Below are 14,046 nucleotides of genomic sequence, written 5' to 3' on the forward strand. Positions count from 1 at the left end.
CTCAGGAAAAAGATTCTTCCGCTGTCAGTCCTAGCACTCTAGCACCACCTAGCTGTCCCATCTTAACAATCAGAACTGTCCAAAAATGTAATAGAATGTCTTGTGGATGATGAGTCCTTCATAACTGCAATTGTTTAAGCAGAAAATGGATGACCATTTGTCCAGGATATTGTTCACTTCTACAAGCTGTCCTCCACATAGGTGCCAAATTAATATGCCTAAGGCACAGGTCTAACAGAGTCAGAAAAAGTTACAGAGGAAAAGTAGAATTCTGGAAAGATGGCACAGTAGGTCAGAAAATTCTAAGTCCTCCAGATTTCCTCCACAAACAAAACAAAATTGTTCATTCTCTCTTCAAAACTTTCCAGAATCAAATATAAATCCCCCGGTTTATCATTTAAATCCATTAACAATATAACTTCAGCCTCCCTTTCCAGGCTTGTCAAAATTAATCTTCTCACATGCTATTGTCCAGTCAAACTAGTTTATGAGGTCTTTGAACATGCTTGGGATGTGCTCCTCCCTCACATCAGTTTCTTAAAACTCCTTTCAGTTCCTTTTCAGCTCTACATCGATTACCTTACTTTTCAGTTCAAGGTTCACCTTCACTGACCTGTTCAGTTGGAGGTGCTCCCTCTCCTCCTCCCCAATATTACTTTGCACTCACTTTTTTATACTTCATATTCATTTGTCATTTTCTTTCACTCAAATAGAGTATAAGCTCTGTGGGGGCATAAATTGTCTTGTTTTATATCTGTGCACTCCCAGCATCTAACACAATTCCTGGTACATGTTGGTGCTTAATAAATGCTTACTAAATGAATAAGTAAATGTTATAGAGGGAAATTACAATTTGGATAAGAGTTAGATTAAATGACTTTTCAGCTCTAAGTCTTTGTACAGTTCTGTGGGTTTGGGGATCAATGTCTGGCCAGCTTCTGATATGAGCAATAGATTTCAAAGGCAAGAAAAGTGAGCATGTGAAATTATTTACCAAGATAGAGTGATTAGGGACTGAAATTAGGCACTGATGTTGCAAAGAGGCTGGGCAGATTGAGGAGATAGATTCCAGGAGAAATCTCCTTATTTTTACCTGCAGAGAAAGTAGAAGAGATTCAGGAGAGCCATGAATACTCAGCACCTTCCTAATTAGCATGAGAAATGTCATGTCCTTGGCAGGATCTCCTGTTTTCCTTTAGTGCATTGCAGTTAGTTGTTAGTTGTTAGGGCATTAACAGAGCAGGAGCTTTCTGCTAGCCTTGCCAATGAGCCTCATATGAGACCCAGGAGGAATTGTTACCATCTTCCTGCTGTCTGCTAAAGAGGCTGGCAAAGAAGCCACTTTTTGTCACTTTGTACATATATATATATATAGAGATATAGATATATATAATATATACTTATACATATATGTGTATATATATGTATGTCTGTGTGCATATACACATGTATATGCTTATATACATGCACACACCTACACACATACATATATGCTTGTGTATACACACACCCTTCCTTTATAACATGTATCCTGAGTAGGACTTCAGAGAGTATCTATCTAGTCCAACCAACAAGTGAATATAAAACCTTTCCTTGAAGATCAAATGACAATATACATATATATATATATATACACACACACAGTATATATACATACTGGTTTGCTTGCTTTGGAGTACTATATAAATGCCAGTTATTATTATTATTAATAATCTCCAGTATAAGGAAGCCTGTATTCACTTGAGTCAGCTAATCATAGACAGAAAATCCTCTTCTTAGAGACCTACCTGTTCTTGGGACAGGCTATATTCTTCTTGTTCTTGTTCATGCTTGGTGCGCTCCTTCTCTCCCTCTCTCTTTCTACTCAAAGCACACACTTTAGCTTTTCTCTTCCTTACTTGAGATATACAACTTTTGAGTAATTGGAGCCTATGTGCCTATGCTACTAGAGGGAGTTTTAAAAAAAAAAAAAAAAGAAGAGGTAGGGAACTAATCCGACTTGTCTGTTATCATCATCTCTCCAGGCAGCCCGTTCTGTTTTTGATGTAGTTCCACTTGTTAGGAAGTAATTCCTTCCATCAAGTCTAAATCTATGTCTTTGTAACTTTTACCATTGCTATTGGCTATGCCTTCTGGAGCCTAAATCTTCCAAATGACAATGGACAGAGACTATGCTTGTGATCCACTTTATCCCAAAAGCTGGTTGGTATTTTTTTTTTTTCAACTTATATTCTTAGAAGGTGCCTAGAGCACTGAGAGGTTAAGGGACTTGCCTAGGAACACGTAGCTCTGTACATTAGAGGCAGAGATCTGAACCCTTCAAATACATGAATGCAGACAGCTATCATGCTCTTTCCTTCAGGCTAAATATCTTCATTTCTTCAACCAGTCCTCGGATGAATTGGACTCGAGCCTCTTTGTCATCTTGGTTGTCCTCTGGTCACTGTCTAGTTTGTTAGTATCTTGGGTAAACAGTGGTACCCAGAATAGAACAGAATAGCTTAATGTGGTCTGACCAGAGACAGAGCAGAGGGGAACAATCACCTCTTTATGCTGGGAAATTATGCCTCTCTTAAAGCAGCACAAGATGGCGCTGACTCTCTTGGCTGTTGTATCTTACATTGAAACATTGTTGACTCATATTGAGCTTTCATGCAGTCCAATTATGGCGCAAATCACGGACACTCTGTACTGTTTTCATCTTCTATCACTATGCTTGGTAAACAAGTGTTTTGTTTTTTGTTTTTGTTTTTGTTTTGTTTTGTTTTGTTTTGTTTTGTTTTGTTTTGTTTTGTTTTGTTTTTACTATACCAGGCACTACACCAGGGTCATACAGTAGGAAATAGAACTTGATTCTTTCTCTATCTAGGATTTTAGCCTCCTCTCTCCAATGGAATGTTAGAAACTTCCTACTGCTCTATCAGCACATGGAAAGATCACTACCCTTGAATTCAGAAGATTTCCTTTGTTCAACTCCAAGTTGTGACGACCGCGCTAGCACCCACAACACCCCAGAATCAGCCAGAGTCAGGATAAGCAAAAGTCCATCTTTATTCTTGGTCTTTAGGGGTAGAAGTGAAGGGGATGGAAGAGAATCTCTGCAATTGCCTTCTCCCTCAGCTACCACCGAGAGTATGTCCCTGGCTAGCTTTTACTCCACCCCCTAGTCCCTCCTACAATCCTCTATACACCAACCATTGAGCCAGTACAGATAGTGGAAAGGACCATTTTCCAAGCATATGCCCATAGAGTATCGTCCAATCACCATCTCATACAACCTAATCATCAATCAACATAATCCTCATACAACCTCGTGAACTAAGTTTTTGTTATCATCCCAATTTTCCAAATAAAGTAAGTCTCAGAGACTTTACGTGACTTGTATAGGATCACATAGCTAATAAGTATCAGAGATGAGATTCGAACTCTGGGAAGCTCTATGCTATAAACAAAAGCTCTATTGTGAAGGGGTCTGAATTTGAATGCTAATTTCTCCTCTTAACTACCCATGTAACTCTGGACAAACCATTTAACCTTACTGGGCCTTAGTTTCTTTATCTGTAAAATGAGGGGATTAAGACTTAAGAGTTCTAAAATCTATAAGAAACAAGAAATCAGCCATTTATCACTATACGCCTTGAAATATGGAAACATTGGAATTGAGTTGGGAGTGACATCTTTAGTCAAATCAGTTTGGCAGTTGTATGGAACATGCATTAGTATTGAGAGAAGCTTGATAGAGAGGGACTAAATAGGAGGCAATTCTAATGCTTCAAACACAGAGTGATGAGGGTTTTAATTAGTGGTAACTGTGAGTGATAGAAAAAAGACATTTGTGAGCACTCCTATAGAGATGGAAAAGTTATACAAGACTTGCTCACCAGTTATTTATATAAGATGAATAAGAGTAAGGAGTTCTTGGTTACACCTGAATAGGAGAGAACCAGGGAAGAGTAATGTCATGTAAAAACTTAGGAAGCAGACAGGACCCCGAAGGGGAGTGCCATGAACAGTGACATATACTACAGAGATATCAAAATGGATTAGACTTTGGAAAGGCCATTTGATGAGTAAATAATAGATCACTGACCATTTGGAAAGCAATTCCATTTGGGTGATGAGGTCCAAAGTCAGATTATGTAGCTGACAGGAGAGGAAATGAGAGGCAGAGTATGGCTTTTTTCAGGGAGTTTTGCTGAGAAAGAAAGAAAAAATATAAGATATTGGAACTAGTTGGTTGGAACTAGTAAGGATTTTTTTTTCACTTAATAGATTTTTTTTTCAATTACATGTAAAAATAGTTTCAACATTCAATTTTGTAAGTTTTAAGTTCCTCCTTTCCTTCCTTCCCTCCCCAAGACAGTAAGCAATCTGATATAGGTTGGTTATACATGTACAATAATTTAAAATATATTTCCACTTTAGTCATGTTATAAAAGAAAAAACAGAACAAAAAGGAAAGACTATGAGAAAGAAAACATAACAAAAAAGGTGAAAATAGTATATTTCAACACACATTCAGTCTTTTTTTGGGGGGTGTGGATGGCATTTTCTATCCCAAGTCTATTGGAAATGCTTTGGATCACTGTATTGCTGAGAAGAGTTAAATCTAGCATAGTTGATCATCACACAGTCTTGCTGTTATTCTGTACAATGTTCTTATGGTAATGTTCATTTCCTTGTCAGGATTTTTTTAAGAATGAAGAAAACTTGGTTGTGTTTATGGTGACAGAGAAGAACCAGTAGATAAGGAAAGATCTAAATTTAGAGTAGGACAGGGAAGAGAAATTGGTTGAAGAAGGCAGAGAATAGGAAGATGTAAAGGGAGTAAGCTTTAACGAGAGGCTCTTAATAATAAATATAGCTAATATTTATATAGTATCTACTATATGCCAGGCTTTATACTAAGCATTTGATTCTCACAACAACTCTGGGAGGTAGGTACTATTTTTATTCCCATTTTACAGATGAGGAAAGTGAAGGGGAAAGAGCTTAAGTGACACCAAGTGACACTCAAGACACTTAGCTGCTAAGTGGCTGGATTTGAACTCCAGTCCTATTAGATTATAAGCTCCTTAAGGACAAGAACTATTTTTTTTTTTTTTTTGCATCCTCAGTACTTAGCACAGTGTCTGGAACCTAGTAGGTACTTAATAAACATTCATTAATTATTGATTAGGTCTTCCTTATCCATTGTATCAGCTTTTCATCACTGAGCGAAATAAAGGAAGAAATAGTGGGGGTTGACTTCAAGGGATTTTGAGATATTGGAGGATGATTGTGAGATGAGGAGGAAATGTAGAAGGAGAATTCTGTACAGATGGACTCAAATTTTTTTCAGTAAAGTATAAATCAAGAACCTCAGCTGCTGGTTAGAATAAGGAATGAGATGGAAGGCTTGAAGAGAGAAGTTGTGAAACAATTATTGTGTAGCATGGAATACAGAAATAGGGAAGAGTGAAAGGGTGGTTTTGCCACATTGAGGGCTCTGCTAGTGGACCTAGTGATTTCTTCCAATTTCATTCATCATCACATGAGTAGTAAAAGAGATAGATGGTGCCAATAATTCAGGACTAAGGCTTCATCAAAGTGAGCAATGGGACAAAAGATAAACCCAATGTAGTGTTGATCTGGTTCTCTTAGTTTGAAATTGGAAAGAGAAGAGAATACAGTCAGAGCAGGGGTGATGTCCTGGCAAATTTCTGAGATTTGCAGGGATTACAGATCATTCCAAGGATGAAGAATAAATTTAGGAGTAGTAGAGGATAAGGAAAGATAAATAGTAGGAGATTATGATATAATAGAGAAATTTCATTGTTTTTGGTCATGGAAGTTGAAAACATGTGTAATGGCAAGATAAAAAATGTGACGATCCTTGTCTTTAGCTAACATAGACTAGATAGGAGATCTGTGAGTTTATATGAGAGAGCATTAAAATGTATGTTTGAAGTCCACTTATATGAGACAAGAATTGAATTAGAGAGAGAATAATTGAGAGAAATTGCCTAGGATTCAGTAGATAATGTCTAGCAGAATTCAAATATGTGGATTAGAGTGAATTTCAAAATAATAGGAGAGTTTACTGAGGATTGGTGGTAGAGGGAGGATCTCTTAGTGGCAATAGAGGGGAAAGTAGTAGTCTGATTCCTCTCCTTGACTAATTCGTAGAGGGCAGGGCATTTGAGAAAAGCTGCAACTAGCAGTTGTAAGGGAAGTCAATACTGTAGTATAATTGGAGGTTTAGGATTCAATTTCTGGGGCAAGATTTGAACTCAGAATTTTCTAATCCCAAGTCTGGTCCCCTGTCCTTTATATAATATGTCCTCTCTAGCTAGAAACCAAAGGTGACCAGACAGAGCAGGAGCTTCTGGAGCTGAACTCTTTTGAATGGCTAGAGAACAATGATGATATGCATTAAAGGAGTAATCTTAGACCAGGTGTGAGTTAAGGATCTAGAGAGATTGAGTCAATGAGGAAAATTTAAAAAAACACACCTTTTTTTATTAAATAAAAACACACCACAAAGATATAAATTGACAGGTGCCACTCTCCAGGAACCTACTGTTAGTAAATAACAGTGGCCCTTAGGGGAATAAACACTCTAACAGATCCAAAGAGCTATACATTTTCTTCAATATAGGCTTAGTCATCAAAAATTACAATTCCGTACAATTACAATTTAACTAATTCCTCTTCTCTGTCTTTGTAAATAGGAACCACGGATTCTCTATAAATAATCAATGATCTTCAGCCTTAGGGCTGCAGTTCTTTAGCGCTCCAAGTCAGAGCAGAGTGAAGAAATCAGAAATTATTGATAAATAATGTGGGGCAACATTACAAGAAATTTGCCAATATTTGAATAAGCAAATTACAATTGGCACTAGATACCAAAGAATTTCACTCAAGCTGTGCAAATAAACAAGGAGGCAACCACAGATCCAAAGAATCATTTTCTGGGGTGTACTATGTAAAAAGCACTATCATGCATGCCCACCCAGAGGGCTCACTCACCACAAGGAGCACAGTCTCTGAGCCCCAAAGAACTATTATAAGTGATAGCTTTGGACTCAGGAAAAGAATCAATGATGTAATTCACATAAGATAGTGCCTTATCTGGGAATTTTGACACTCAGGGAAAAGCCAATTGAGTGGGGGAGGGAGGACTTTAAGAAGACAGAGATAGGTGATGTGGTTTTCAGATCAAAGGTTCTGTAGGTAGTGCAGCTTAGTCAGGTATATCAACACCAGGGGAGGGAGGTGGGTCCAAGAAGAGGCATAAAAAAATAAAGATGGGACCATTAAGGGGCAGCTTCCTGGGACTAGCTAAGAAAGAGAATATACTTCTTCACAGTTACTCTTCACCAGTTCCATATCATATAGCATGACTGCCCCGAGTCTCATTGGGAATAAGTAGTCTGGGGCAAAATCCTGGTTGCCTCATACTAGTTATACCTCCGACATATGTTAAATGCAGCCATAGAGCTCAAGCAAAAATGCTTATCTTGAATTGGCATTTTCTTGACAAAGTTTTATAAACAACCATTTATTTCTATCCTGATTTCCCATTCTACTGAAGGTATGCACCACAAAAATTATCAAGATGGTTGGAATCAACTAAGGGAAAGACAACAAAGTTAGCACAAGTTTTCCTTAGTAAAAATCCCTCTGGGCATATGTTCTTGAAAAATAAGATCAACTCTCTGTGTGTCTGTCAATATTCAGGCATGCACTCTCCTTGAAGAGCAATGACTCATACAAAATGAGCTAAAGTTTTGAAAGGTATATTGTTATCAGATGGAGCAAGAAACTCTTTAGGATGCATGGTCATTCCTGCTAAAGGTAAGAAAGACTGAAGCTTTAGGAGTGGCCTCCAAATTAGCAATTTCCTCAAATGTACTAAAAAGGCAATTAACTGCTGGTGCTACCCAGGACATAGGCTTCCATCACAATCTGAAGGATACATATTACCTCCATTTATAGAACATAAGTTCTTTGAAGGCAACTCATTTTGGTTTTATACTTTGTATTCTCAATGCCTAGAAAATGTCTGGCATGTATTAAGCATTTGATAAATTTTTGTTGATTGACTATTTCTTTTTATTTCTAAATTAAATTGTCATCTCCTTCGTACAGGTGAAGACTGTGAAGAAGAGAAAGATGAATAATAATAATTTGCATCTATATAGTACTCTATATAGTACAATTTATATGAATTGCCTGATTTGATCTTCGCATCCAACCTGGGAAGTAAGTGTTACTATTGTTCCCTTTTTGCAGATGAGGAAACTGAGGCTGAATGAATGACTTGCCCAAGATTATAGAGATAATAGGTCTCTGAGGAAGGATTTAGCTGAGGTCCTGCCAACTCTTCAGTACTTCAGTTACCATACCACCTCTGGAAATAACTCACCCATGCAAATCGTCTGTCTCAGACTTCAGCACATGTCTTTGATTTCAAGCCAAACTGTCTTCATCTTGGTGAAGAAAGTGATATCTGACATTTAGCTCAGAATCCTACAACTGAATGTAGGGGGGAACCATATCACAAATGGGTGTATTAAAAACACTGCCTGTCATTCAAAACCCCTAAGTTTTTACGAATGTTTTAGACTTGACCTTGGCAAGTCTTACCCATTTGAACAAGAATGGAAAACTCTGATAAGGATAATGAAAATGAAATATCTATTGTCTCAGAAATTTTTTCCTGATCCTCCCCCCAGCTTTTGTAATAAGAGTGGAGAGCACTGACAGGGAAAATGAAAATGGAAATAAATTTGAATTATGTCTCATAAAAGCTTTCCCTATCTCTTGAGTTTCTAATATCCCATCCCTGAAAAATTTAGCTTCTATTTGTTGCATTTATTTTGTATAAACTTAATTACATATGAATTATCTTTATAGAACATAAACATTTTGTTTTGTTTTTCTGTTATGCTCAGTGCCAGGCAAAATGTCAGGCATGTGTTAGACACTTAATAAGTTCTTGGTGATTAACTAAGTCTTTTTATTTTTTAATTAAATTTTATTTTATTTTTAGATCCTCATTTTCTTCACTACCCTTCCCCCTTTTCTTCTCTTCAATTGAGAAGGTAAATAAAATAAAACTCCTATTACAAACAGAGCTAATCAGAACAAGTTCTCACATTGGCCATGACCAGAAAAAAAAAAGCATCTTAGTCTGTACTCAGAGATCACCAGAAGTTGGATAGTATATTTTGTCTTAGATTCTCTGGCTTTGTGGTTAGTTATTATGTTGATCAGTCTGTAATAGATTTGAAACTTTTTGATATTCTTATTTCTATGAAGAACTATAATTAGAACCAATAAATCAACAAACATTTATTAAGTACCTACTACTTTCCAGGTACTGAAGCTTTAAATACAAAAAAATTTTCTCAAGGAGCTTACATTTAATCAAGAATATTTTATTCTGTGGAAATATGTATAGAAGAATTGTACATGTTAATATATATTGAATTATTTGCTGTCTAGGGGAAGGGGAAGGAAGGGAGAAAAATTTGAACACAAGATTTTGCAAGGGTTTGCATGTATTTAGAAAATAGAAAGTTATAATAATAATAACTTTAAAAGAATATTAATTAACTACTATATGCTAACTACTATCCAAACTGGGTGCTGAACATACAAATTTGCCTAAAGAGATATAACACATTCACCAGAAAAGCAAATACAGGATCTATCTGTATATATGTATATTATATATTATTCAAGGTGGAAGAGGAGCCCTGACAACTTTTATCATCCAGAACACATATCACAATCAAATGACTGAACAATTAATCTTTAATTAAATAAATATTTGTTAAACACCTACTCATATAATCAAGAACTTAAAACAACAACAAAAAATCTATTACCCCATTTCCCTTAATCCCAGCATGTTACAGATGAAGAAAATAAGAGCCAGAGAAAAAGAAATTTGTCTGAATTCATGCAGCATATAAATAGCAGAGTTAGGATTCAATACTTCTGACTCCAAATTAAATGCTTTTCTCCATAAGTCAGAGTTCTGTAGTGCAGTAGAAAGACTTGGAATAAAGAAAACCTGAGTTCTAATCTTACCTCTGACACAAATTAGACAAGTCACCTAATTCCTTAGCCTCAGTTTCCTCTTCTGTAAAATGGAGATTACCTTTTGTGTCCAACTTACAGAATTGTTCTCAGGTTCAAGTGAAAGAATGTGTTTTGTAAATCTTAACTAAATGTTGACTATTAGCTAAATGTCAGCTATTATTTTCACTTTCTTGTTCAGTCTTATTCAACCTTTGGTGGCCCCATTTGGAGTTTTCATGGCAAAGATATTAGAGTGATTTTCCATGGCCTTCTTCAGCTCATTTTACAGATAAGGAAACTGAGACAAACAGGATTAAGTGACTTGCCCAGGGTTGCTGTATGACTAAATATCTGAGACCATATTTGAACTCAAGAAGAGTCTTCCTGATTCCACTCCTACTGAGCCACCTAGCTTTCCTTTGAGCCATTTCTGTTAATCTTACTCTGAGAGGGCGATTAGGCTTCCCAGTTAGGGGTTTTTAAGCTTTCACAGGTTTCTTTGTTAAGTGGGTAGGGGAAACTAATATGTTGCCTACATCCACCTCAAAATACTTTGTATCTCCTTTGCATGTTTTAAACTTATATTTTTGGTGTATATGTAATTTCTTCACAGTAGGATCTTTGAACTAAAAGACTGTTTAGTTTTTTTTTTGGGGGGGGGTCTTTACAACCTTAATTTCTAGCACAGTATTTGGCACATAGTAGGCCCTTAATAAAAAAATGTTAATGGAAGGAAGGAATGGCCAAGGAGAATTCTCTCCTTAGGAAATTTGCATTTGAAAATAAAATACTCATTGACCCAAATAAATCTTCTACTTCATGAGATGTTGTGGGAGCAAAAGAAGTAAAATATTTCAGGGAGGAGAGGGAGATATTTTGATAACAGAGAGAGCAGTGTGTTGTTATTAGTTCTCTTAAATAATATCACATGATTTACATTCACATAGATAGCTATTTCTTTTACCCCTTCAGAGTTGGTCTTGCCATAGGAAAAGCTAGTTTACTTAATGACTTCTTTTTTCATTATACAAAACAGAATACAATTATCCCTTACATATTGTGACTTTCCCCATCATGGTTTTGATATATTGCAGATGAGTAGAAGAAATTAAATGGGAATTTGGGGAGAGTTTTTAGAAGTCATAGATAACATGCAAGGACCAAGAGATGACACAGAAGTTTAGAAACTTAGAAATGCATAAAATAAAATGCATATGTATTGTATTATATAATATCAACTTATTTTATCTTTTAATATCATAATAATTCAGACTTCTCTGATGTGAAGGAAAGGCCAAAAAAATTTTACATGGATTTTCTATATTCTGGGGATGCCGCATTCCTCACTCTTTTAATGTGGAAGGCATAATTATATAACAACCTTTTGAAAGATTGGAGCAAAGTTCCTAGAAGTAACACAACTCAGTCTTCCTTTCAGGATCAGCATTCACTTAAGGTCAAAAAAAAGTAAAACACTACATATTAGGATATTAGTAAATGAGTATATGAAACTTCATTGTCTGGATAAGTTAGAAAATTTCTCATATTAATTCACTAATAGTGACCAAGTACTTCCCAACTACAATTACTAGGATTACCTCATAATATTTAACTAAGTACATTAAACTTTGTCCTAAGGGACATAGTACAAAACATACATTGTTTGTTGCTTTATTCAAAGAAGAGAGAAAATCAATACTTTTTGTTAGGTACCAAAAGCAGTGACAGCACTCAACCAGAAGGATTTCAACACCAAGAAATCATACCTTAGTCCAGAAGCCTCCAGCCTGTTTCTGGTAGGGAGTGTGCTTGGACTGACAAATCTTACTGTCTACCAGTACAGACAAGAAGGAGCAGGAAGTAGAAGGCATCCACTTGTCCCCCTTGCCCACCTCTTCATAAGGCAGTCAGTGTTTCACTGACTATCCCAGACTATGTGTATGTGTGGGTCTTCTCTTAATCCAGCAATAGAAAGAGAAAGGAGAAGGGAGAGGAATAGAAGAAAAGAAAGGAGGGATACAAGATGATATAGGAAGAAAGGAAAGAGAAGATAGAAGAGGGAGAACATCTTCCTTTCTCTACTCTTCCCACTTATTGTAGGGACCCTCCTGCGAATGACAAAACAATTCTTTGCCCATCTACAGATGATAATACATGATTATATGGCAATGACCCAGAGAGGTTCTCCCCAACTTCTACATGATGAGATGTCTTAGGTACAAATAGTATCTCTCTCTCTCCAGCCATGCTGCTGCTGCTGCACCTTTCTAATGTCGTAAAAAATGCCTTTGACCTTTATTCCTCCTCACTTACCAGCAAAAAAAAGCAAAACTGTGCTTTTTACTCCCCTCTACTTCCTAACTTCCACAATGCCAAATTCTACAGATTGTGACAGCTTTAAAAAGTTCTGCTAATTCAGAATGTTTGGAAATCTGATGATTGATTGATCTATGACTCAATCCATAAGTTGGGGATAACTGTCCTGGGCAGACAACCAAAAAGATCCTAGAAGGAAATTTCTCAAGAAGTTATTTCATAATATTTTGAGAATTTTAATTCTCAAATGGTTAGGAAACTGATTTTATGGTTTAAAGCTTAGGATTCCAGCCTCCCAGCTTCACACCCTCTAGGGAAGCAGGGTTTTAAAAGTCAAAAGGAAAGGAAATTCCACAATCTCTCTCCTACATACATTTTCCTATTTCAATATGTATACTCCCCAAAAGCTCTTCTTTTTTAAAATTTTACTTTTTAAGCCTTTCTTAACTGTTATTTGACTTCAGTTCCAAATGCATGCACAAAGCAGCTACAAAAGCATAGGTGCTTACCACTTCAGATAGATACAGTACTTGAGAACTGTGTGAAAACAGTAGAGGTTAACTGTAGTTTTGATTTTAGGTAGAATCTTCTGTTAAAATTATTTCTCTCTCTCCAGGAACTGAGGAGGAAAGTAATAAACTGTTTTAGTCAAAGGCCATAGATTCTAAGGTTAGATTTTAATTTTTCATAATTTCTTCATTTACAAAAAGGGCACATGATCTCAATCTGTTGTTCTGTGGCTAGAAATATAATACATTGTTTGCATGTAAAGTCTTCTCCCATATGAAAGCTTTTACTGTACCTCAGTTCTTGAAGTCTGAAGAGAGGAGGACAACTAACAAAGCAGATTGATCTTTTTTTCCTCTTCAGGAATCAGTGCATTGTAAGTGGCACAAAAGCAACCATTTATTTTCCATAAATCTATTTCAAGGATCTGGTAAACCAGGTAGAATCTGTCTCATTTCAGGAGTTTCAGGAGACTCACCTTGAGTGTCAGGTTCCAGTGGGTTGTGAATGATGTGGTCCATTTGTGATGGGTCCCTCCTTAGGGTCTGGGGAAGAAAGGCTTCATGAACAATAGGCTTTATATTAGTGAAGGTAAATTTGCAATCTGTCCAGTAGAATTTCTTACCCCTTCAATCATTCTCCTCCACCTCCTTATGTCGCTTAGCTATCAGTGTCTCTTTCAAGCTATGTCCATTAAGATGGCTATGATTCCAATGCTCTTGTCTTCAGCAAATTACCAAAATAGGATTTATGATTCATTGACCCAAATTACATTCCCACTGGCAGGATCTGTTTAAACCCTGCTCAGCATCAGCATTCTCATTTCTGCAGAAAGCTTGCTTCTCTCTTCTAGAGTTCTAGAATTCTCCAGTCCCAACACAAAGGACACATGAAAAGCTTATCTCTACAGAAGTCCTTGACCAGAGAACATCCCAGACTTGGCAATTTTGTGAATTCTTTTTTCAAGCTTTGCAAAAGAAAAGTGATTTGTGTTTTCTGTGGGAGACAATTAGATTACTTGTACAGTAGAGAAAAGCATCAGAAGGCCTGGATTTAAGTCCAAATTATGCTTGGGGGATTCTTCTGATTCTCAGTTTCCTTATTTATAAAAATGGGGATAACAAGCAATGGTTTATTTCACGAAGAATC

General features: G+C 36.5%; 1 long non-coding RNA gene across 1 annotated transcript in view; it reads right to left on the reverse strand.

Moving 5' to 3' along the window:
• The window catches only part of LOC116422427, a 75,790-nt gene extending 62,023 nt beyond the window's left edge, over positions 1–13,767 (reverse strand). The window contains exons 1-3 of the long non-coding RNA XR_004233055.1: positions 13,523–13,767; positions 13,376–13,442; positions 12,900–13,009 (exon numbers count right to left, since the gene is read on the reverse strand). This is a non-coding gene — a long non-coding RNA (uncharacterized LOC116422427). The remainder of the gene's footprint in view (positions 1–12,899; positions 13,010–13,375; positions 13,443–13,522) is intronic.
• Between the last annotated feature and the right edge of the window lie 279 nt (positions 13,768–14,046).

The sequence above is a fragment of the Sarcophilus harrisii genome, chromosome 3 (assembly GCF_902635505.1).
Source record: "Sarcophilus harrisii chromosome 3, mSarHar1.11, whole genome shotgun sequence".
Classification (NCBI taxonomy): domain Eukaryota; kingdom Metazoa; phylum Chordata; class Mammalia; order Dasyuromorphia; family Dasyuridae; genus Sarcophilus; species Sarcophilus harrisii.